This window comes from Megalobrama amblycephala, linkage group LG15 (assembly GCF_018812025.1).
Source record: "Megalobrama amblycephala isolate DHTTF-2021 linkage group LG15, ASM1881202v1, whole genome shotgun sequence".
Lineage (NCBI taxonomy): Eukaryota > Metazoa > Chordata > Actinopteri > Cypriniformes > Xenocyprididae > Megalobrama > Megalobrama amblycephala.
Window position 1 is genome coordinate 26,899,529 of NC_063058.1, and position 26,294 is coordinate 26,925,822.

The 26,294-nt window shown below is 36.6% G+C and overlaps 1 long non-coding RNA gene across 2 annotated transcripts in view; it reads right to left on the bottom strand.

Moving 5' to 3' along the window:
• Positions 1-12,720: 12,720 nt before the first annotated feature.
• The window catches only part of LOC125246546, a 17,728-nt gene continuing 4,154 nt past the window's right edge, over positions 12,721-26,294 (bottom strand). The window contains exons 2-4 of one of the 2 annotated variants that reach the window (XR_007179903.1): positions 25,566-25,669; positions 25,320-25,448; positions 12,721-14,919 (exon numbers count right to left, since the gene is read on the bottom strand). This is a non-coding gene — a long non-coding RNA (uncharacterized LOC125246546). Of the gene's footprint in view, positions 14,920-25,319; positions 25,449-25,565 lie in introns of both variants that reach the window. The other variant, XR_007179902.1, reaches the window with a different exon arrangement.

A 26,294-nucleotide genomic window follows, 5' to 3' on the forward strand; every position in this document is an offset into this window, starting at 1 on the left:
CTGCCCAATAATGAAAACTTTCAAAATATCAAAACATGACAGGATTTTATACATTATTATATGACTATCAGCAATAAGCAATCAAATCCATTTGATCAGACTCCTCTCACAATTTCTTAAGCAATGAATGCTTTAAAAACACAATTACAACAATTGCAGAAAACATAGTCAAAACGTTAAGGGTCAGGAGCCTAACTAAAACAAGCACTTACCTCCATAACGGTGACATTTATAAATTTGATAAAACATCAACACCTCATTAAGAAGATTTATATGAAAGAAACAAAGTCAGAGTGGTTTGTAATGTGAAGATGCAGATATCTAGAGAGATCTGTTAGTGTTTAATGTTGTTTCTGTTATCTGAGTTTTGTGAGGTCACCATTGTGCTGGAGAGTAAAGCCTGTGCTTCAGTCAGTGATGATCCAGAAACACTGATGCTCTGCTGTATGTTGCTTTATTTAAAGACAGTAATGAAGACAGTAGTGAAACAGCAGTTATATTAGCTCATGCATGTTCTGCTGTTTTTTTCGTCTTTTGTAAGACATTTAAGAAAAATTAGTTTTTGTTTGAGCAGATGCTTTTATTAATTGACTTTTTTGACAAGGGCAGCAGGGATGTTACCTAAAAAAAATAATAATAAAATATGGTTCCTTAAATGTTCAGAAAACATCCTGAATGTTCTGTGAAGGTCTGCCAAATAACGTCCCCCAAACCTTAAAAGAACTCCACATCATGACCGTCTCTAAAAGTTCTGGGAACATTACTAGACAACGTCCTTAACACCAGTGGGGACGTTTTGAGAATGTTCTGGGAATGTAAAATTTCTAGCGGGGCAGGGTGTTTTGAAGGTTCAGAAAATAACGTTTTCATAACATTTCCAAAATGATAGAATGGAATGTTCCTCTAACGTTCACATAAACCAAGAAAAAACGTTCTTAATACATAAAAACAGATAATTTGAACGTTCCGAAAATATTACAAAATAACGTTTTTATAACATTTCCAAAATGATAGAATGGAATGTTCTTCTAACATTAACATAAACCAAGAAAAAACATTCTTGATACATTAAAAAAACTGAATGTTTTGAAATAACGTTTTCATAACTTAAAGAGAATGTTAACAAAACGTTCTGACAATTCCTTTTGTTAGCTGGGAATGTAAAAAAATAAAAAATGGAAAATGTAGGCTAGCTAGGCTACTGGATATGTTCTGCCAAGGCATTATCCTTTTACGGACATGTCTGTTAACCCTAAAGCACAACACAATGCGTAATTCAAAATACAGGTTAAATACAACAAGCCACCCAAAAACAAAACAACAACAACAAACAAACAAACAAAAAGAACACGGAAAATTCCTTACATTGTGCCCTATTTTTACAAACTTTTTCCTGGAACTACTAGCTGGACCAGCTCAAGCTGTGTTTTGGAACATGGTAGCCAATTCTGATAAACCAAACCGTTAGGTTACTGACGTAACCCCGGTTCTCTGAGAACATGAAGTGAGGTATCTCACTATGGGGACCGCCTCAGGGTGTGACTGATCGCGGAAGCACCAATAACACCACGTCTGCCAACCATGGCAGACCAATTGCTGCAGCGATCAGGGAGTCCTGCCTCCCTGTATATAAACCACAGCTACCAGCCATTTCGTCATTCTCTGTGCAAGACAGGCAAGGAGGGCAATGTTTGTGAGATACCTCGCTTCATGCTATCAGAGAACTGGGGTTACGTCAGTTACCTAATGTTCTCGTTCTAACATTCGTTCAGTATCTTACTATGGGATATATACAACTCCCGTATTGCTGATACTGACGAAGCAAAATAATAAAGGCTGTGTAATGATCTGAATCATAGCTCCCGATGAAGGTGAAAACAGAATAATATGAGGAATTCGCCCTTTAAAAAAAACTGCATTATACAACCTGACTACTCACTCCCAGGACTAAGTGGGCCAGAGAGGGTTCTGTCACATCCAGTCTATAGAAACAAACAAAAGTGTGCAGAGAAGACCAGCTGGCTGCCGCACAAATTTCTTGAATAGAGATGCCTCTAAAAAGAGCCCAGGAAGTAGCCATGCCTCTAGTAGAGTATGCTCGTAGTCCTATTGGGGGCTCTAAATTCGCATTATTGTAACATAATACAACAGCCTCCACCACCCAGTGAGAAAGGCGTTGACGGGAGATAGGTCTTCCTTTGTAAGAGTCAGCCCACGAGACAAATAGCTGATTGCTCTTACAAAGTGTGCGGGTTCTCTGAACATACATATGCAGAGTACGAACCGGACATAAACTGTATAACCTCTCCTCCTCTGGGGATTCAAAGGGTGGTGAATGAAAAGCTAGCAGGTCCACTGATTGAACTGCACCAGTGTGATCAAACACTTTGGGTACAAACACAGGGCTAGTTCTAAAAGTGACTTTTTGACCACCTGGAGCGGGACGGGCCAAGACGGGACCAGCGGCTTCAATACTGGGTGTAACCGACGTGCCCCTCTCATAAATTGACAGACGAGAGGGTGCTGGCCAATAGTACCCGAGTTAAGACCCACATGACATGCCGAGATAGCGGACAGATAAACCTTAACCATAGAAAAGGCTCTGCCCTTATCTAGAAGGTCCTGTAAAAAAAACCAGCACATCCGAAACTGAACCCAAGAGAGGAACGATGTTCCCAGCTGCGCGCCAACCCTCAAACACCCTCCATTTGAGATTATATAAAGAACGAGTTGAGGCAGCCCTCACATTTTGAATTGTCTCAATCACTTTCAGAGGTAACCCAGCTGCATTCAGATTTAGCCTCTCACAGGCCAGGCCCAGAGACCTTGTTTCTGAGGGGAGGGGTGAAATATTTTTCCTCCCGTGCTTGTGAGAGGAGATCCCTGCACACTGGTAACGGCCATGGCTTGTCATAGAACAATTGTGCAATCTCTGCAACCCAAAGTCTTCCTGGCCAGTATAGCATGATCCGAATCATTACGTTTGCATTCCTGAACTCTCCGTAGTGTTGGCTCGATCAGGCTCAATGGACAGATCGCATAAAGTAACATGTCTGGCCACTTGTGGGCTAGAGCATCCACACCCAACAGTGCATCATTGTCAACCAGAGAGAAGTACAGGGGACAGTGCGCGTCTTTGCGCGATGCGAAGAGATCTACGGCGGCCTGGCCGAATCTCTACCACACCATGAGCATAACTTGGGGGTGGAGTCTCCACTCCCCATCCAGAGGATTCCCTCTGGACAGCAAATCTGCTCCCCTGTTCATTATTCCCGGAACATGCGTCACGTGTAATGACAGGAGGGTCCTGCTGCTCCACGTAATCAGGTCTTTCACTAACAGGTGAAGCTTGTGAGAACGCACTCCTCCCTGTTGATTTATGTAGGCTATCACCATTGTATTGTCTGTTGTGACCAATACATGATGATTCTTGAGAAAATGCACAAAATGTCTCAGAGCTAGTAACACTTTCAGTAGTTCTAGAAAATGTATGTGCTTCTCTCTCAGTGCAGGAGACCAAACTCCCCTCACTGTTCTGCCCTCGAACACCGGCCCCCAGCCTGTAAGAGATGCATCTGTTGTCACTACTTTCCTCAGTACAACAGGACCCAGAGGGCATCCTGTCTTGAGAAAAGACGGGGCTCTCCACACTGTAAAAAATGACCGTGATTTTAACAGTAAAAGACTGTAAAAATGCTGCGGTGAAAAACTGTCAATTGGTTTACAGAAAGTTTCCGTACTATATACGGTGAATAACTGTAATAGATCTAACAGTACATTTAATGTAATTTTACGGTAAAATACCATTAAATTCACAGTTTTTGGAAGTGAAAAATAACAACCCACACAGCAAGGGACTCCTAGGCGGATCCGCATTCAAGTCGGCAAACCCGCGTGACTGTCACATCCGTTTTGGCGCCGCCCAGAGGATCAGGTCCGCATCCGGACGATGCCATAAATTCTACTGTCAATCAGCGGATCCTGAGCGGACCCATGTCGGATCCGCGGACGCGCCTTTACTGTAATGGTTGTATCAATTTGCGGGTCCCAAACGGACCCGCCGCGGAGGTAAGGTTTTAATCGCGGATGCGGAGCGGATGCAGCGCGGAGCCAAGGCGGGGTCCACGATCCGCCTTCATTGCGGATCCGTCACTGCGCGCAAGTGGACTCCGATACGGGTCCGTTCGCAGCAGAGGTGAAAAGTCCAGGGGTCAGAAAGTAAAAGTCCTGCCACATTTTTTTTCCACCCACTGAAGCGGTGTTAAAGTTAATGAGATAAATAAGTGATTAATTGAGTGATGATTGACCATTATTGAAGACACCTGATGATAACAAGCAGAATCACCAAAGGAGAAAATCACATTTTTTAAGATACCATCACAGAGGTCATGGTTTGCTTTAGTTGGGCTCTTGACCCTTCACTTTTTAATATTAGAATTTGTTTGGGTTGTTGTAACTGAGTTATAACAGCCAGACAAGCAAAGAGAAAAGATGGTCAGGTAATGTTGGTTATGTTTTCACATAATCATTATTTGATCTGAACTCCTTTGGAGCCGAATCTTTGAGTTAGATTTACATTATTGATTACAGCAGCACTGTGATTAAACAGAAGATCAGCTTTATCGATAAAATATGAAGGATTTCTTAAAAATTGTTCTGATCAAAAAAAAAAAAATCCTGTCTGTTAGGCCCACACAGACATCAAGAATCAGCCTGTGAATCTCAACAACGGTGACAAGCAACATATTCTGATAAACAGATCAACTCTGAACATTAGAAAAGAAGCTACTAAAAAGTCCCATAAAAAGAGCACAAAACAAAATAGTGAGAATAAAGAAAATTACTAAAACAATTCAGCTCATAATTTATTCAAGCAGCAATGCATGATGGGAGGCATGGATGAATTTTGATTGGTAGCACCCAGAATGCACTGCAACATGCTTAATTATTCTCACCACTGTTGAGATTCACAGACTGATTCTTGATATGTGTGTCTAAATGTGAGCCTTTTTTTCTAAGAACTTTTGATGAAACCTTTGAATTATTTTGAAAAAAAACAAAAAAAAAAAACACTGGATCTTGTGCTGTAGAATCACAGTGCTGCTGTAATCAATAATGTAAATCTAACTCAGAGATTGGGCTCTAAATGAGTTCAGATCAAATAATGATTATGTGAAAACTTAACCAACACCACCTGATCATGTTTTAACTTTGCTTGTCTGGTTGGTTTTAATGCAGTTAAAACTGCCCAAGTAAAATCTAATATTAAAAAGTGAAGGGTCAAGAGCCCAACTAAAGCAAACCATGACCTCTGTGATGGTGTCTTAAAAATTGTGATTTTCTCCTTTGGTGATTCTGCTTGTTATCATCAGGTGTCTTCAATAATGCTTAATCATCACTCAATTAATCACAATTAATTTCAGTTGATTTCAGGCTGTGTGGCTTTAAGTCAGTTGTAGTTGTGTTTCATTTTCTGAGAGTGTGCAAACACTGATTCAATACCACTACCATTGATTTTTTATTGAAATTTCAACATTTTTTCAACATTAATTGCGGGTGCAAAAGTGATATTGATTCAATGATGTTAACATTGACACATTAACATTGATTTAACATTATTTTGATCATTGCTTGCTATCTGGAAAGCCACTTCTCTACAATCACTGTCAGAGCTGAATCCCATAAACCCCCACTTTACAAGCATATACGAACCAAGCAGGACATAGTGTGTAGCATTTCTACAATACTGTGACAGAAATGGAAGGTTCGGCCTCGTGGAAGAGGGGTAAGGGTGCGGGGAGGAAGGGGAAGGGGAAGGGGAAGGGGAAGAAGACAAAAGAGGAAGAAGAGGCCAAGTACATAGGCAGACCCCTGATGAAATCAGGGCTACAATTGTGGATCATGTTGTCAATCACGGCCTCACAATGGCTGAGGCTGGTCGAAGGGTGCAGCCAAATGTTGGGAGAACCCCTGTAAATTCAATTATTCAAACATTTCGTCGAGAGAACAGGTGTGCATAAATGGACAGTAATTCAGCACTAAACAATCTGCACTGCACTACTGTCATTGTGTCATATATGAAGCTTGCAGTGGGACAAGAACTTGTCACTGTACATTTTACATTTAGACGTACAGCTTTACTGCATCACACATTTAGTGTATTGTAGTGTACAGTAGTGTTACAGTAAAGATTTGTGTAAACTGTTGTGCAAATGTAAATAGTGATGTGAGAAATGCACCAAAGCGACTGAGAAAAACTGTAATTCAAGAAGGTCCAGACTTGAAGCCGTTGTAAACTACTCTAAAAACATACACCTGTGATAAGTAGCTGTTTTATTCACAAAAAAACACTGATATGACTAATTCCCCAACAGTTATGTCTATCATTGCACAACACCCTTAAGCCGCGCACACACTTAACGATTGTAAGGCCGATTATGAATGTAAATTGATCGCGCTCAAACGCGTCCAGTCAGAGCCAGTTAATAAAATGGATAGTTCCAGTCCTTGATTGGTAAATAGCTGTTTAATTTACAATAAAACACGGCTATGACTGCTTCACCCAACAGTCCTGTGTATCACTGAACAACAACCTTAGCAACCACCCTTAGTAACGTAAACATGTTTGTTCTCAATTACTGAGTACTGTGAGAGAGATATCGAGTGACAGAGTGTATTACCTGCATTCAGATTTAGCATTTTCCTTCAGAAAACCCCTCCAAATTGCTGTTGTTGTTGTTTTTGGCATATGCCTAAGTGGCATAGAAACCAACTGGATTATATATATAGGCCTATATATATATATATATATATATATATATATATATATATATAGAATATATATATATATATATATATATATATATATATATATATTCCACACTTGTTTGTCACAGTTAAAACCCCACATTCAATTAAATTTGATTTCGTACCGTTTCGGATAGAAATGTAGTGGCACGTTTATCTGCCAGTCATGGGTCTTTCATGCGGAGATCTCCTCATCTTCACATAATGATGCATTTAAAATGTAATGACCTAACGCATCTTTATAAAAGTTCACAGTGCTGTTGCAGATGAATTATAATGTGGATAACATTTAAAAATAAATATCTTTTCGTCAGGTTAGATACTGATTTTTAATCACCTTTTTCTTTGGTTTAAACCAGAAACGTGACCTATAGCCTACGTTAAAACTTGTTTTGTGTTTTAAAACATGAAACATAATACTCTTGACACGGGAGATGTATAGAAGCTGAAGAGCAGAATAAAGGGTAAAGCAAAAAAATAAAAACATGGGTAGGAAGAAAAACAAACCTGTACATGACACAAATAGCTGAATGCGAGCGAATAATAGAAGATAAGTAGGCCTAGTTTAATCAATATTGTTACTAATAATCTATTTTAATTGCTTAATTAATGCATAATAATATATAGAAATATAAACTAATATTGTAATTGTTGCTGTTTTCATTTTGTTTTGCTTATTTTATTAGGTTTTTTAGTAGGCTATGTTGTAATGGACTATTTTGTTCTTAGCGGAAGCTTTAAAATAATAAAATAACCAGCGCCTGACATAAAATAATAGTCAGAAATGGGAGAGTTTATTGAACATATAAAGTAATAAAATCTATCCATCCATCGAAAGAAGGAAATGTATTTTTGTTACACATCATCATTTATATTTCACTCACTCACCACACGAGAGCAGCAGTGTCACATTTTTTACTTGTGGACAGTGTTTATGTTCTTGATATAAAATTGATTTATATAATTGCTTTTGCCTTATTATTTTACTGTATTTCTTTACATTTTGTGTAACATCTTAATTTTTACTTTTACATGAAACAGCCTCAGTTTTATTATATAGGGTTAGATTAAGACTTGTTTGCATTTTCAAAATGTTTACAAAGTCCCCTAATAGATGCATGCACAGATAACAGATACAAATGTTTAATTATGAATCTCATCAAACATATTTTGCACAATTTTGTCCATCATATAATGGAAAATGTTATACTCCCCTCAAATCCAGATTTCATATCCATACTCTCAGAACCCAGAGATTTTTAATTCTACTAGTTTTAGCTATTGACTAAATAAAGGAAGCAGTTCAAAGCTGCTCTAATCAACCTCTGATCTTCACTCTCACATCACAGGAAGGACTTGAGTTGACAGGAAAGAGAGTGATCCAGTGTCAGAGGCCGTGACCCTCTTCTCTGATGTAAACCTCAGGTAACAGCGGCACCAGCTATTTTTATCCTTCCGACTCTATTAAAACAAGTGTTTGCTGTCCATTCTCTCTCTCTCTCTCTCCAAACACTTCTGTTGAGAAACCAATCAGTTCCTCACAACGGTTCGTGATCAGATAGCGGAGAGCAATTTATTTAGAGCAAACTGTCCACCAAAATTTCAGTGCTACGTCCCTCAGTTCCATGAAAAGCAATTTATTAGCTGCCAAGACAAGAGAATCAGTCGCTTTTAAGAGGTAAAGGAAGATGTGAATCATTTTACGGCTACAGATTTAATATCCACCATGAGGGAGATTCAGACTGGATGTCAGGGGTGAGGCCACACTAGACCTTCACTACATTGCAAGCTAGGGGTGCAAGTCACCATGTCTCTTCGCTTGCAATGGAGATGCAACATTTCCTGCACTGATGTGACCAATTATATGTATATATATATATTTGTGAAGGCATTGTGAAAGTCCTGATTTGTTCTGTTCTTTAAGGCTTAAGGCAAAAATCAAAACAAAAACAAAACAAAACAAAATTCAGCTTTGATCACAGAAATAAATTACATTTTAAAATATATTCAAATAGAAAACAGTTATTTTAAATAGCAAAAATATTTCAGAATTTTACTGCTTTTACTGTATTTTTTTATCAAATAAATGCTTTTGTGAACTTTTGTGAGACTTCTTTCAAAACCATTAAAACTATATAAAATGTGATATTAGATATTTTATTATATTCAAATACATAATATATAAAACCTGAATAATAAAAATAATACTAAATGTGTATATCCTCACCAACACACTGATACCATTATTAAATACATTATTTTTTTTCCAATTTCTTAGGATAAAATTAGCAATATAGCCATTCAATCTGAAAAGTCATAATATTTAAAAACTGTTTAATAAAATGTTGGGTTGCATGTATATTGACCAAGTACATTTTCTGTCAATAAAATAAAATAAAATAAAATAAAATAAAATAAAATAAAATAAAATAAAATAAAATAAAATAAAATAAAATAAAAAGCTTTGAAAGCTACATTTAAAAAATAATAAAAAAAAAAATTAAACATAATATTGGACACTTTTTTGTATCTACAATAATAATTTCAATACATACAATAATAAATAATAATATAATAAAATAATAATAAAAATACAAAAAAAGATTAAATAAGTTTAAAAAAAAATGTTTTAATTTGAAAGCTGCATTTAAAATCTACTAGACTCTACTACATTTAACATCTACAAAAATCTGAGCAAAATGCCCAAGATTCCCTCATGTCACATCATTTATCATTATCGCTCATGTTGCCTCAAATCACCAACTCTCCCTGAAAATGACTTTTATAAAATGCTGTCAGTGTGAACGCTCCTATATAATCAACAAATCTGTCAATGTCGTATTCTTACAATGTAGATAGTGTCCGTAGCAACAGAACAGCGTTCAATGAGAATAGAAATTCATCCATTGTTCACTCATTGTTGACTTTCTGTCTGATGATTTGGATTTGGACGGGCATGAAGGGAAAATCTCTTCATAACTTGCAAGTAATCATGATTCAAGCCAAAAACAAATTTGCTAAAAGCAGATGTCATATCAAAACTCAACCTCGGGGCAGAAAACACCTCCGCACTCCCTCCTGGGAGTAATATTTCATCCCAAAAAAACTGTTTATGAAGAGTTTGGCGTTTCGTCTCTGAATACTTCATGTTAGTTATTTTCTCAGATTGGATGATAAATTATATGTTCTGCTAAAAATGTTATGGTCATTTTTTTTTCTATCCAGCAGCACAGATGTATATCAGTCAAGACATTTTGTATAAGTGCCATCTGAGTGAAACCAAATTTAGCTGAACAAACATCGCTGTGGTGAATTTTTCACTCTCTGCGGTGGCGAGAGTTTTGGTGGTGGGCGAGAAACTGTGAGAAATTTGTATTGTGAGACACCAGTTGCTAAGGCACTCGGGAAGAGTCGACATCCATCTGTGTAGATGTGTATTTATATCACACATGAATAATTTGCTGAAATAGAAGGAAACAGGGAGATTCTGAAGCACTGGACTGTCACATTAGCATATGTGTGTCAAAATATAAAGAATTAAATAAACTCAAACCGCCGGCGCTTTTATAATGAATCCCAGAAGCGAAAAAAGGACATATAATTAATAGTATAACAATAATAAAAAAGGCAATTTTAAGGGTTAACAAAAATAAACAGAAACAGTGGTACAGTACAGAACAACAACAACAACAAAAAAATTAAAATTGAAAGTTATTTGATCAGCTTTTTTGCCTCTAACAATCGCAGACTCGCATTAACACTTAATAATGCAGTAGAACACCTCATTTTGCATCTATCTGCCACACCATGACCTCTGACCCCTGTCATGTCATTTCATTAGGATAATAGGTCTCCCATTTCTATTAGTCTTTATTATGACTGTGCTAATGCAAAGGAACTGACCTCACGGTCACCCCAAACAAATATATATTTATTTTCTCTACAGAGTTATAATATATATATATATATATATATATATATATATATATATATATATATATATATATATATATACTTACATATAAAACCTAAAAAAATGATAATAAAAAATAATAGCCTACAGAATACCCATATTAATGTTGAATCAACATAAAGGAAGTATATTTAATATAATATTTTGTTTAATGCCATCTTTTTCACCAAGTACTTTCAAGGCCAGTACCCCTGATATCAAATATAAAATATAATAATAGTAAAAAAAAAAAAAAAAATCAATCAATATTTTCAAATCATATTAGAATAATTTCTAAAGGATCATGTGACACTGGAGTAATGATGCTGAAAATTCAGCTTTGCATCACAGGAATAAATTACATTTTAAAATATATTCAAATAGAAAACAGTTATTTTAAATTGTAAAAATATTTCACAATTTTACTGTATTTTTTATCAAATAAATGCAGCTTTTGTGAACATAAGAGACTTCTTTCAAAACCATTAAAAACTATAATAAAGCTTTTATTATATACATGTACATAATATATAAAATGTGCATAATAAAAATAATACTGAATGTGTATATCCTCACCAACACACTGACACCATTATTAAATATATTATTTTCCAATTTCTTTGGATAAAATTAGCAATATAGCCATTCAACATTATATTTGAAAAGTCATAATATTTAATATTTAAAAACTGTTTAATAAAATGATGGGATGCATGTATATTTTAAATTGTAAAATTATTTCACAATTTTACTGTATTTTTTATCAAATAAATGCAGCTTTTATGAACATAAGAGACTTCTTTCAAAACCATTAAAAACTATAATAAAACTTTTATTATATACATATAAATAATATATAAAATGTGGACAATAAAAATAATACTGAATGTGTATATCCTCACCAACACACTGATACCATTGTTAAATATATTATTTTCCAATTTCTTTGGATAAAATTAGCAATATAGCCATTCAACATTATATTTGAAAAGTCATAATATTTAATATTTAAAAACTGTTAATAAAATGATGGGATGCATGTATATTGACTCTTCGCCGGGAGTTTGATTGACAGGCGATCTAACCAATCATAATGCTGAATCCGCCATTATGTCTGACAAAGCAGTCAGGAGAGTTAGTAGATTCACGTTGGTGGACTTGAACTTGAAAAATGGTGTGTACTGACGGCTATAAATTAACTAGTAGGAAGAGCTGATCGGTTCATGACTATGAGCCAATTAAGAGGTGCTACAGCGATCTGTCATGACACATTAAAGAGCCACAAAATTGTATTTATTGTTTAAATTTGAATATATTTGAAATATGTGTGATGTGAGAGTGGGATGGCTTGTCGGATGTAGCAACAGTAACAAAAGTGGGCGGGTCTTTGCCAACGGTCAATTACATTTTCTGTCCATTGCCTGGAGAGCTGAAACCAAAAGCACACAGAGATTGATCTGAAAGCCTCAGTGGCTCCCAGACCAGCCTTGTGTTTAATTGGAATGGGTTTTCAGTTTGCTTTGGGGCCGAACTAGCAAATGAATCCCACTGATGAGTCCCAGTAAACAATAACACAATCTGACATTTGCCAGCAAGGATCCTGCTGCCAAGATTTTCAGTGGCAGAAAAGAGAAAGATGTGTTTGTTTTTTAACTTAAATGTCACAGTAATCATGTTGAAGACGCTCTAGTCCTCTCATCAGAACAGATGCAGAACAAACGAAGTGAACTTTAAGAGCTCTCAGGAGAAATTGCTTGTTAATGAACACTAGCCAGCTAATAACACAGAAAGCACAAAATAAAAATGACAAATGAGATCTCAGATTCTCTTTGACAACATGAAGACTTTTGCTGAAAACTGAGGCTAGGTCTACATTAATACAGATACATTTGAAAACATTTCTCTGTCCACACTTGCGTTTGCATTTTTCAAAAGTTGCTCGTCCAAACTGAATTGTAGGAAAATGCTTAAATGATCTTACTGCGCATGCGTAAAACATAACAAAAGCTTACTGAGATTATAGTAAAGAACATAATAAAGTTTACATTTATAGTGCCCCGTTATATTAGTGTAAGGGTGGCTGTAACAATCGCACGACAAAGAGAATAAACTAGAATCATCTTTATTCACGAATACATTGGAAACACAACCACAAACATAAACAATAACCGACAATAAAGGACTAAACTGAAGAGAGTATATATGCAGGGCATAATCAGGAACTAAATAAGATACAGCTGATGATAATTAATCACATAAACAAACAGGGACATAAACAGAAATCAGGGAATCCGAAACTAAACAGAGCAGGGAAACAGGAACTAAAGGAATCAGAACAGAATATCAAAATAAGAGTCCATTACCATATCAATTAGCTTTCATGCAGTGTGTAATATAGCTGTTTATGAAGGTAAAAGGTCTGCAAAGTTTTAAAGATCAAATGAAAGAATCGATTCTGAACTGCCTAAACGAGTCGTCAGCAATTCCAGTCTCACTTCCTGTGTAACAATGTAAAAATTTTGCATAATGCCCGTCTATGGTCTGTAGCTGAGGGCTGAAGAGTTTGGTTTGTGTTGTTGACATGTCAAGAAGACGCTGTTTTCTGTGCTGCAAAAGCAAATCCAATTTGCTGCACATCCAAAGCATGAGGATTTGTGCTCTAATTGATATGGAAAAACTGATGGCATAATTCATTTCACTGTGTATCAAGTGCTGAGGATGATCTGGAGCTGAAATTCAGATATGGTTATAGCCGTTTTGTTTCCGACATGCTCTGTAAGTAGTAGACCAATCACAACAGACTGGGGCATCTGACCAATCAGAGCAGAGCAGGCTTTCGGAAAGGAGGGGTTTAGAGAGACAGAATCTTCGAACTAACCGTTTTCAGATGCTTTGAGAAATTAGGTGATACTGCAATGTATATTATGAGAAAATTAAGGTGTTTTTTGAACTTGGATTCATGTAAATCTATTGTAGGAGATTAAAATAGCATAATAGAGTCACTTTAATCATTTGGCAGACACTTTTATACAAAGCGACTTACACTGTATTCAAGACATTGTAATCAGTTCATGCATTCCCTGAGAATCGAACCCAAACCTTGGTATCGCCAACGCCATGCTCCACTGTTTGAGCTACAGAAGTTCTCATGCTATCCTTCTGGCATGATCATTTTATTAGCAGAATATCCCAATATTTACTGATGGAGTCATTCAGTCGCTATTTCATGATTGGTCTAAAACCCAACTGCCCTCAGTGTTGCCAGATTGGGCGGGTTCAGAATATGGCATATGGCAGAATAAAAATGATGAAATGAAAGTTATAAAAAGAATTAAAAACAAAATGTTAATTTTTTGATTGCTGTTTTGACAGTTTCCACCTGGACATTTTAGTCATATTTGCTCATTCTCTTTAAAGTACAGTATTTGACTTGTTTTGACCCGTTTTCCTGGGAAATTTTAATTTTTATTCATTTATTTTTTTCTTTGTTATAATTATTTTGTTTTTTTTTGTGCAAAAAAATTCTATCACATTGTTTTGGCAGTTAAAGATTTGGGCGGGTTTTTCTTGGAGTGGGTGATTTTTGGGCTGGAAATCATTGACACAATCTGGCAACACTGATTGCCCTTATTTTGCCACAGGACAGCAATTGCTAGTACATTTTGTCATCTTTGCAGGAATGTAGATTGTACAAAGTAACATTTATCTTGGGTAACTCTGTGAAAAGGGAATAGCACATAACACAAACCGGTAATAAACATATATATCTATGTTGGCGCCGATAGCCTAGTGGGCAGCACATCGACATATATCACCGTTGAGCTCGAGTTCGAGTCCCAGCTCGTGGACCTTTCCCGATCCCATCCCTTTTGTGGAATGGAAAGATTCTATGGATTTTAAAGGTTCTGCATCATGCCAAAAAAGAACCTTTATTTTTAAGAGTGTAATATAATCACAAGCCACCTCTAGAGCTTCAGAGAAGAGTCACACACTGTCCTCAAGTAACAAAATCAGACACACACACACTCTGTGGCCTTTTTTCAGAGGATCCCAAGCACTTGGAATGGAAGAAAATCCAGCATCCATGACTCAGGCGACAGAAAAGGATTTCCAGTTATTAAGGGCAGATGTGCTGTTCTAGCAGGCGTGGGTTTTCATGGCTAGGAAAATGAAAACGGCAGATTAATACTTTAAATTTAACTTCAAAAATCTATTCACACATGTCTGGTTAATCAAAACTCAGGATCTGGAGCCGGTTGTCCTGCAGCTCTGGTGTTTATTCTAGCAGAACCGCATGGTAGCACTCAGATCTGGCCTTTTAATCCCATTACAGAGACAGACAGTGAGAAGAGACACAATCCAGAGACGTCCATTTCCTGCTCCTCTGAGCGTCTGCGAATGAATTCTGATGGCTGGAGGCTTCGCTTTGTTGTTTATGCAGATTTTCTCTGCTCTGCCTCCGTATTTTTGATGGAGTCCAGGACTGATATTCCTCCTCCACTGATATTCCTCCTCCAAACAGAAGATTTGTTAATGTTGTTGAAATAAGTCTCCTCTACTCATCAAGGCTGCATTTATTTGATGAAAAATACAGTAAAATCAGTAATATTGTGAAATATTTTTACAATTTAAAATAACTGTTTTCTATTTTAACATAATGTAGAATGTAATTTATTCCTGTGATGCAAAGCTGAATTTTCAGCATCTTTACTCCAGTCTTTAGTGTCACATGATCCTTCAGAAATCATTCTAATATGCTGATTTGCTGCTCAAGAAACATTTTCTTATTTCATATTTTTATCAAAACATTTTTGATTTCAGGTTTCTTTTGTAGAAACATTTTGAAATAGAGTAGAAATATTTTGTCTTTAGTGTCACTTTTGATCAATTTAATGCATCCTTTCTGAAATGTATTAAACAAAAACTTACCAACCCCAAACTTTTGAACAGTAGTGTATATTTATCTGTAAAAAGCTATAACTCGACTTTTAATCCTACCCACAATCCAGAAGTGAGAGCGAGAAATTTTATTAGCAGAGGATTGCAATTATATCTAATTGCTTAAGTTGCTAAAGTACACACTGTTCTCCATGTAAAGACACCACTGGTTTTCGCACAAGCCAAGAAAATTGCAAATTGCCGTCTGCTGCTAGTTATCAGCTAAGATAAAGCTGTTGTTGTTATTAGTGAAGCTACGTGACGGTACGACACTTGAGTGATGGCAGCGTTGAGCGCCGACCTGCTGGTGCACCTCTTAAGATAATGAGCTGTGGGAATTCACATGCTTCTGATTATCCAGAGCAGCTGCTTGATCAAAGACATTGCACCGCTTACTCCATCCAATCACAGAGCGACACACCCGCCCTCAGCCAATCACAGCCTTCCACAGAACAGGTACCTCAATACAGAGATTCTCCTGAAACACTCTGGCCCTCATTAAAGCCAGAATCAATTTTACTGTATTTTTAATTACCCAAAAAGCTTATACTGTATGCATGCTTTGTAAATTCATGTGATTTATCATTTAAATCATATTTGAGACAGTCTGAAGTGCAATATAAAATTCCTCTTGACATCTGACCCATCTCAGCGGTTTAGATAACAAAATACTCACTGAAGTCAAGCTGTATCTTCAGACTCATTTATAAATAGAGGAGAGAGGAGATTAGACACTAGTGTCATTAGCAACCAACCACATTAAAACTTCTGATAGCTGAGCGCTTGACTGCATCTCCACAAAGATTTTACAACCGTGTCATTCCTTTTGATCATTTCAAACCCCGCTGGAATAATGTGACACTTGTATATTATATTCATTAATTACACACATACTGATATATTTCAAATGTTTATTTCTTTTAATTTTGATGATTATAACTGACAACTAAGGAAAATCCCAAATTCAGTATCTCAGAAAATTAGAATATTACTTAAGACCAATACAAAGAAAGGATTTTTAGAAATCTTGGCTAACTGAAAAGTATGAACATGAAAAGTATGAGCATGTACAGCACTCAATACTTAGTTGGGGCTCCTTTTGCCTGAATTACTGCAGCAATGCGGCGTGGTATGGAGTCAATCAGTCTGTGGCACTGTTCAGGTGTTATGAGAGCCCAGGTTGCTCTGATAGTGGCCTTCAGCTCTTCTGCATTGTTGGGCATATCGCATCTTCCTCTTCACAATACCCCATAGATTTTCTATGGGTTAAGGTCAGGTGAGTTTGCTGGCCAATTAAGAACAGGGATACCATGGTCCTTAAACCAGGTACTGGTAGCTTTGGCACTGTGTGCAGGTGCCAAGTCCTGTTGGAAAATGAAATCTGCATCTCCATAAAGTTGGTCAGCAGCAGGAAGCATGAAGTGCTCTAAAACTTCCTGGTATACGGCTGTGTTGACCTTGGACCTCAGAAAACACAGTGGACCAACACCAGCAGATGACATGGCACCCCAAACCATCACTGACTGTGGAAACTTTACACTAGACCTCAAGCAACGTGGATTGTGTGCCTCTCCTCTCTTCCTCCAGACTCTGGGACCCTGATTTCCAAAGGAAATGCAAAATTTACTTTTATCAGAGAACATAACTTTGGACTACTCAGCGGCAGTCCAGTCCTTTTTGTCTTTAGACGCTTCTGACGCTGTCTGTTGTTCAAGAGTGGCTTGACACAAGGAATGCGACAGCTGAAACCCATGTCTTGCATACGTCTGTGCGTAGTGGTTCTTGAAGCACTGACTCCAGCTGCAGTCCACTCTTTGTGAATCACCCCCACATTTTTTAATGGGTTTTGTTTCACAATCCTCTCCAGGGTGCAGTTATCCCTATTGCTTGTTCACTTTTTTCTACCACATCTTTTCCTTCCCTTCGCCTCTCTATTAATGTGCTTGGACACAGAGCTCTGTGAACAGCCAGCCTCTTTTGCGATCACCTTTTGTGTCTTGCCCTTGCACAAGGCAAGGTGTCAATGGTCGTCTTTTGGATAACTGTCAAGTCAGCAGTCTTCCCCATGATTGTGTAGCCTACAGAACTAGACTGAGAGACCATTTAAAGGCCTTTGCAGGTGTTTTGAGTTAATTAGCTGATTAGAGTGTGGCACCAGGTGTCTTCAATATTGAACCTTTTCACAATATTCTAATTTTCTGAGATACTGAATTTGGGATTTTCCTTAGTTGTCAGTTATAATCATCAAAATTAAAAGAAATAAACATCAGTCTGTGTGTAATGAATGAATATAATATACAAGTTTCACTTTTTGGTTTTTAAAAAAAAAACACTAAAAATCAGTCATTTCAAATGCTACAAGTGAATTCAGGCATTAATGTACAGTATGAAAAATCACACTGATATTTGCAAAATATTTCATTTAACAGTATCATTACATTATTCATTTAATGCTACACAGGATTTTAGGCCTTTGGAGTAATATAATTACAATAATTGTATGAAATAATATAATATTTATATAAAGTGATAGGTAACACTTTACTTGAAGGGGTGTGCATAAGACTGACATGACACCTTCATAATCTTAACATGACACGTGTCATGAATATGAAGGAGGTTTTATGCATGTTTATGACAACTGTCATTAAATGTCATTCGCTCAATTATGTCATTTTTAATGCAAAGATGACATTGTTTGAGATGTCTTTGTTACGACAACTTGACATAAACCGATACATCATAACCTGTCAGTGTCTTTGTCATGACAACTTGACATTAGCAAAACATCATAACCTGTCATAAACATGACATAGCAGATTAATTATCAAACTTAAAAAACTACTTAGCTTTATGGGTTAACATTACATTACATTATTTTGGTAACACTTCAGTATAGGGAACACATATATAAATGATTAACTATGACTTTTCCCTCAATAAACTCTTAATTTACTGCTTATTATAGTTAATTGTTAAGTTTAGGTATTGGGTAGGATTAAGAATGTAGAATAAGGTCATGCAGAATAAGGCATTAATATGTGCTTTATAAGTACTAATAAATAGCCAATATTTTAGCCATATGAATGCTAATAGTAATAAGCAACTAGTTAAAAGACCCTAAAATAAAGTGTTACCATTATTTTATAACAGTGTCATCTTTTTTAAGAAATTTGAAATTGTCTATTATCTGACCTTCTGTTGGTGGAAACTTAAAAAAACAAAAAACAAAAACAAAAACAAAAAAACATGAAATGAAATGAAAAATAGTCATGACGCTATTATTTGTCAGAGTATTGTCACTTAATGACATTTTAATGACAAGTTCAATTTGTACCACTGTACTTGAGCTCAAGATACATATTTATGACACTATTATAATGGCCTCATGTCAAAACCAACTACATGACAGTTTAATGCAATGTTAACCCATAAAGCTAAATGATGTCAAGTTGTCATGACAAAGACACTGACAGGTTATGATGTATTGGTTTATGTCAAGTTGTCATAACTCGGACATCTCAAACAATGTCATCTTTGCATTAAAAATGACATAACAGAGTGAATGACACTTAATGACAGTTGTCATAAACATTCATAAAACCTCCTTCATATTCATGACATGTGTCATGTCATGATTATGAAGGTGTCATGTCAGTCTTATGCACACCCCTTCATGTAAAGTGTTACCAAGTGATATTCAAAAAAAAAATAATAATAATAATTAAAAAAAAAAAAGAATGCCGCCAGCCAAATTAATATCTGTATTGTACATCATCTCATAAGATTGTACAGTATTTCAAAAACACTGCCCAATCAATTTAGGCACTGATTTCTTAAAATTCTTGAAGCCATTTAATATTAAATGTAAAAACATTATTATGAACTCATTTCAAATGAACTCAAGGATTCCTCATTTTGATGTGTGTTGATTCAGTACATACAGATACAGATTACGCAGCACTGCAGGTTTGTACAACAGATTTCCTTACTCATCTCATTAACACTCTGACAGTAGTCCTGTTTGATGAGCCTTAATTACTCACATTAATTCTCATTATTTCAGCTCTCATTAAAGCTGAGAATTAACAAACTGGAGGAAGTGAAAGTGAAGAAAATTAAAAATTAGAGAACAAGGTGAAACACCTCAGCAAACATTAGTCCCCAATTAAATGTGTGAGTTTCCCCAAAACTTACTAACAAACAAACACCAGAGAGCCATCCAGCATCTGCTAAAACAAGAAATTACATTTTGTTAATAATTACAAGCTTGTATAAGCCTAAAATCCAACTGTTCATCAAATAAAGCAGTCAGATCTCTTTTGACTAAACCACTCAGGATTACTTTTACGATCTCTTTATGAACTTTTTGAAGCATCAAAGTCAATGGATTTCATCAAAAATATCTTCATTTTTGTTCTGAAGATGAACGAAAGTCTTACAGAGGGTAGAAGTACGTACAAGAAGAGTAAACAAAGCAGCATATCATTCCCCATCTTTTTTTTTTTTTGGTTCTTGTTGTAAACTTGGCATGTAATTGCGGATCCGCCTATCTTTACGAGCAAATGTCCTGTGAATGACACGACTCAGTGCTGCCCTCTGATGTCTTGTAGAGTATAGAAAAGCAGTTGTACTGCATGTGTCAAACTCTTCCATCCAGGCTTGAATATATTTCAAAAGCTGTGTGGACACGACTGTGTGGCAAGATGGAGCGGAAAATGAAGTACACTTGGGCTTTTACTGTACAGTATGTCTAATGCTAATTTGCTTCAGACATGAAGAATTGACAGTCCAAGAAAGTTTCGCATTATAAATTGCTATGAATCACACACGATTATTTCGTAATTACAGTCATTCTGATATGACTTAAAGGCCGTGGAAAGCTGCATAGATGGTGAAGAATTTTATCAACCAATGATATTGCAGTTTTTTCCACCCATTCACATTCCAGTCAAAACAGAATTTATAAAATCAGGTACTACCCATGATTATTTTATGCTGAATATTCTCTGAAATATTGTCATATTGCAGGCTAAATGTCTTGTGAATGTCATTTCAATGTTGCGTTTACTGTAAAATCCGGTGAATTCTAGTGTTTGGAGTCAGTGGTGCACAGCAGTGGATTCCCTGTGTGTCCGGTGGCAATCCAGCCGTGCCCATCTGACGGGCATTAGTGCTCTGTGCTGCGCTTGACTTGATCTTTCCAGAGACCAGCTGCATAAACCTGCCTGTTGAGCTCTATAGCACAATGACCTTTTATCAGTTAAGCTTCAGATCTCTCCTAAAAGAAAATAAGAGCTGCCTTTTGATATTGTTCATTTGAAATCATGTCTGATTCTCCAGCTCAGATTCTGCTGCTTGGGAAAGCTACTTTTAAACTGGCAAGTCAAGCTATGATAGTTACTAATAATTTCAAAGCAGTTTGACTATGGTCAAGCTACCCTTTTGAAAAAGAAGTTAAGTCATTAATTACTTACTCTCATTTAAAACTTTATAAAGTAAAAAAAAAAAAAAAACGTCTAAAAAGCGTTAACTTCTGCAATGTAGTACACAATGCCATGACTATCTACATTACGCCATGACGTACTACGCTATGTCCTACGTTAGTTCATTCATTGTGTACTATGTCGTGGAATTTAATGCTTTTTAGACGCAAGTCGAATGTGTACGGCTGTCGTGCTGGAAGCTTGTTAATTTACTTTATAAAGTTTTAAAAAAGTATATTTTTCGTACACAAATGCATCGATTCGCTTCAGAAGGCCTTTATTAACCTCCTGGAGCCATGTGGAGTACGTTTTATGATGGAAGGATGCACTTTTTTGGGCTTCAAAATCTCATCCTCCACTGACTCCCATTATAAAGCTTGGAAGAGCCTGAATATTTTTAATATAACTCTGATTGTGTTTGGCTGAAAGAATAAAGTCATATACACCTAGGATGGCTTGAGGATGAGTAAATTATGGGGTAATTTTCATTTTTGGGTGAACAATCCCTTTAAGTTACAGTATACTTATATCTGGTGAATTTGATTTCACCAAGTACAGCATGTTTTATGTTTAGCGGTAGGGATATGGTTAGGGACTAAATTTTCTGAAAGGAATGTTGTTCCATGATCAACAAAATATGTTTCCTAGTCGACTGGTTCATTTAAGCCATTAGTCGACTTGTTGCAGGTTTATGGTAATGGTTAGGGCTGCACGATTAATCGGACGATTAGAAAAAAAAACATTGAAAATCGCACTTAAACGATTTGGCTTAGTGCGATTATGAAATCAAAGCAAAGCAGCGATTATTTTTTTATGCGCGGCTTATCAATGAACTATGGCTCCAAATGCTAATCCATATGAAAGCACAGAGAGTTTGAATCGCTTATAATGTGTTTGAAAAAACAACACGTGTCAAAACATCTTTCCAGACATGAGAAGCATTTATTAACATCTTGTCCAACAAAAGACAACATTTAATGTTTTTACTCCAAACTCACTTCATAATGACAGTTGAGCGTCCTTCTGTGAGATGATGTGGCTTCTTACACAGAATAGTCATGTGTTCATTATCAAAATGTTTCAGTCATGTTTAATCAATCAAAACGTTTCAATCTTCTGTTTATTCAGCTACAGCGATAGTATGGGATTTCCTGGAATGACGTGTGTTCTACTTCGGCAGCAGGGCATATTTGCAGTTTCTGCACAAGAGCACCCTCTGGCTTTAAGATAAAGAAACATTTACTACTGATCACAGAGCCGTACAGCTCTGACAAGCTGCGCATAAAATAATCGCAGCTTTTGCCAAATTGCGTGCGATAAAATTGCGATAAATCGTGCAGCCCTAGTAATTGTGTTTTCTGAGTCAGTGTTGGCTGCATAGATGAGGTTGACAACTCTGGCTCAGAATCTCTGCATTATAGAGAACACACCTATTGACAGAAATGCATGTAATGTTAAATGTCATGCATTAAGCGCAGTGGTTAACATTATGCTACTAACATGTTTCAAATGTTTGAGATCGATGAATGATAGGCAAACATTTGCCTGCAGAGTTTGCACGTCATCTTTTTGGGGTCATCCTTTACCATCTAAAAAAAGATCCTACGCTTTGGATTTACCACATGGACCAGCCGTGTTAACGATCTGTCCGTCTGGACTGCGTGACTCACCACTTCCTTTTTTTCCCCTGCAACCAACTGACCAATTAAAATTTGGATGACCAAGCCCCTTTTAAAGGTGCCCTAGATTCAAAAATTGAATTTACCTCGGCATAGTTAAATAACAAGAGTTCAGTACATGGAAAAGACATACAGTGAGTCTCAAACTCCATTGCTTCCTCCTTCTTATATAAATCTCATTTGTTTAAAAGACCTCAGAAGAACAGGCAAATCTCAACATAACACCGACTGTTACATAACAGTCGGGGTGTACGCCCCCAATATTTGCATATGCCAGCCCATGTTCCCAACATTATGAAAGGCATTAGACAAGGGCAGAACGTCTGGATGTGCACAGCTGAATCATCAGACTAGGTAAGCAAGCAAGGACAATAGCAAAAAATGGCAGATGGAGCAATAATAACTGACATGATTCATGATAACGTGATATTTTTAGTAATATTTGTAAATTGTCTTTCTAAATGTTTCATTAGCATGTTGCTAATGTACTGTTAAATGTGGTTAAAGTTACCATCATTTACTGTATTCACGGAGACAAGAGCCGTCGATATTTTCATTTTTTAACACTTGCAGTCTGTATAATACATAAACACAACTTCATTCTTTATAAATCTCTCCAACAGTGTAGCATTAGCCATTAGGCACGGAGCATAACTCATTCAGAATCAATGTAAACATCAAAATAAACACTGTACTTAAGTGATTAGACATGCTGCATGATGAACACTTTGTGAAGATCCATTTTGAGGGTTATATTAGCTGTTTGAACTTTTTTTTATGTTGTGTAAGGCAAGTGTGAGCTCTTGGGGCGTGGAGAACGAGATTTAAAGGGCCACACACCCTGAATCGGCTCATTTCTAATTATGCCCCCAAATAGGCAGTTAAAAAAATGAATAAAAAAAAATCGATGGGGTATTTTGAGCTGAAACTTCACAGACACATTCAGGGGACACCTTAGACTTATATTACATATTTTTAAAAAAAGTTCTAGGGCACCTTTAACATTTGGTTGACTGTTAGGAGACAGCCCTATATACTGTATATGTTTACAGTACAATTTATGCTGCATCCAAAATCGAATACTTCTCTACTATATAGTATGTGGAAAACAGTACGAAAAGAGTAGTATGTCCAAATACATAGTACTATTTGAAAAATAGTAGGAGAAAAGTCCCCGGATGACCTGCTACTTCTGGCGAGATTCTGAAGTGTGCATTTGATGGACACTTAACTATCCCATGAGGTCATGGGAGAGTATTTATGAATGACAGTAACGTGACGCAACTGGTGCTGGTAGGTAACGTAACAGTAACAAAATGGCGGATGTAGTATGATCAAATTTCATTCATACTACCCATATTCATACTATATAGTGCACTTTTTTAATGATCACAAAGTAAATTCCAATTCAAACGTAGTTCCTACTCAGTATGTGATTTCGGATGCAGTTAATTTTTTGTTATACAACAACACTACATTTCCCATCATTCTCTGTGTCAGCATGAGATTGCTAAAATACATAAGCATTACAGCATTACATCACTGACCCAAAGTTGCATTCAAGTTGGAATTACCATAATTCTGAGAGTTAGCGTTCACGTCCTCGTAGAACTTGTAATTTCAACTTGTAAACTCTGAATTTTCTGAGCGCTCCGACTTGTACTGCCTGATTGCTGATTCATTTAGGCATTGATAGTGTTGCCATAGAAACACATTCCGAGTCTGAGGACGTGAACAGCTCTGAGTAGAACGTCATGAGTTGTCAGGGTAATCAGGGTAATTACTACACGGCGTGAACGCAGCATAATGCACATTGTTTACTCTTCATTTTGTGGCATTTGCACTAAAAAGCTTTCTGTCTTTGATGAAAAATGAAAAGCGCATCTGAAACGCATCTGTTTGTTTACAATGAAAATTACTTGAACGCATGGCATACAGTAATTCCAATTTGCAAACTCCTAAGCAGGAACTTTGGAGGACTTGAAGGCTGCATTGATTGTGTCTGCAGAATGGGAAAAATAATTTCGAAGGTGGAGAAAGTTATTACATATTGATGAAAAGATAATAAAACCAATCTTTTTTCCCCTTTAGAAAAATGTGCACTTGATGAATCATGCACAATGTGACCAGGAACATTTCAATTTCATGTCATTTTTAGATACCTCCTACATTTTATATTTTTTTTAATATTCAATATCACCACATTTCAGAGAAAAATCAAAAAGTCATGTCTCAGATTGAGTTCAAATACACCAAAATAAGTTTAAATTGTGGCCACTTTATAAAAAAGGATTTTGATCAAACTCTTAATGTAGTGTAAATCCATTAATGAGATCTCAGATGCTGTGTTGCCTTGGGGAATCTTTTAAAAAAGTGCACCAGGATACTCAATTTCCCTGCTGCAGTTTCTGTAAAGCTCACTGTATGTTGTACCGACTGAAGCAGAAGGAAACTCACCTGTGACAAAAGGTGGAAAGGAGAATTGGTCCCACGGTTCATACTTTATTAGGTTTTCACATCCTTGGTGATAAACGGAGGTCAGCGGATGTTGGAGCACCAGTTTAGTGCTGGATTGACAGCATGGCTCTGGAGGAAACATGGTAACAGGAAATGGTGAATGTAGCGAGGTGGAAACCACATAAACACACACACAAACGTCTCCCACACAGCCTGTGGGATAACCAGACAAGCTGTCTGACTAACCTAAATTGATGTGCTTCTCTCTTCAGGGCATCCTGTCAGTCTGGCCTACATGTTCACTTGTTCAGTAGATGAGTTTCAGGAAAAAGTGCATCATCTTCAAACTCCTGTAAGCACACAGGAACTGAATTCACCCCATAACAAAGCTCTTTACTGAAGCAGTAGCTCTGAATGTAGTGAGCTGCCTACTTTGATTTTAAAGCATCATAAGATGACACAAAGGCTTCAACATTATGTTGCCTTATGTTGGTAGAAGAATATAATTATAAAAATACAAAATAGCTTTTTTATGTATATTCTTTTAAAATTCATTTTAGATAATTAAATGTAATCATTTGTGAATAGATTGCTATTTGTGTGGCACTTACAAAGAGCGCTCCAGATCAGGTATTTTTGCAGAAAGTAAACAGCAAGGCACTAAGTTTTGGAAAAGAGCTAGTAAACAACTCCGACATTAGAAATACTCCGGCTTAAACTCACAGTGAAGAAGTGCGCACTAAATGGCTAGCAGCACACTGTGCACTTTGTTTTTCTTTTCAGTTTTGTTGGGAATCATGACTTTTTGCTGTGCCAACACAGACTGCGACTCTCGAACTTAACAAATCACTTGGGAGCCGCAAGACCCCGGCGTTCAGTGTTTGATGCCGTGATTCACTCATGCTGCAAATGTTTCTCATGGACAGCAGGGAAAAGGCCTTGTCTTTCAGATGGCTATCTGAGTAAAGCTTGAAC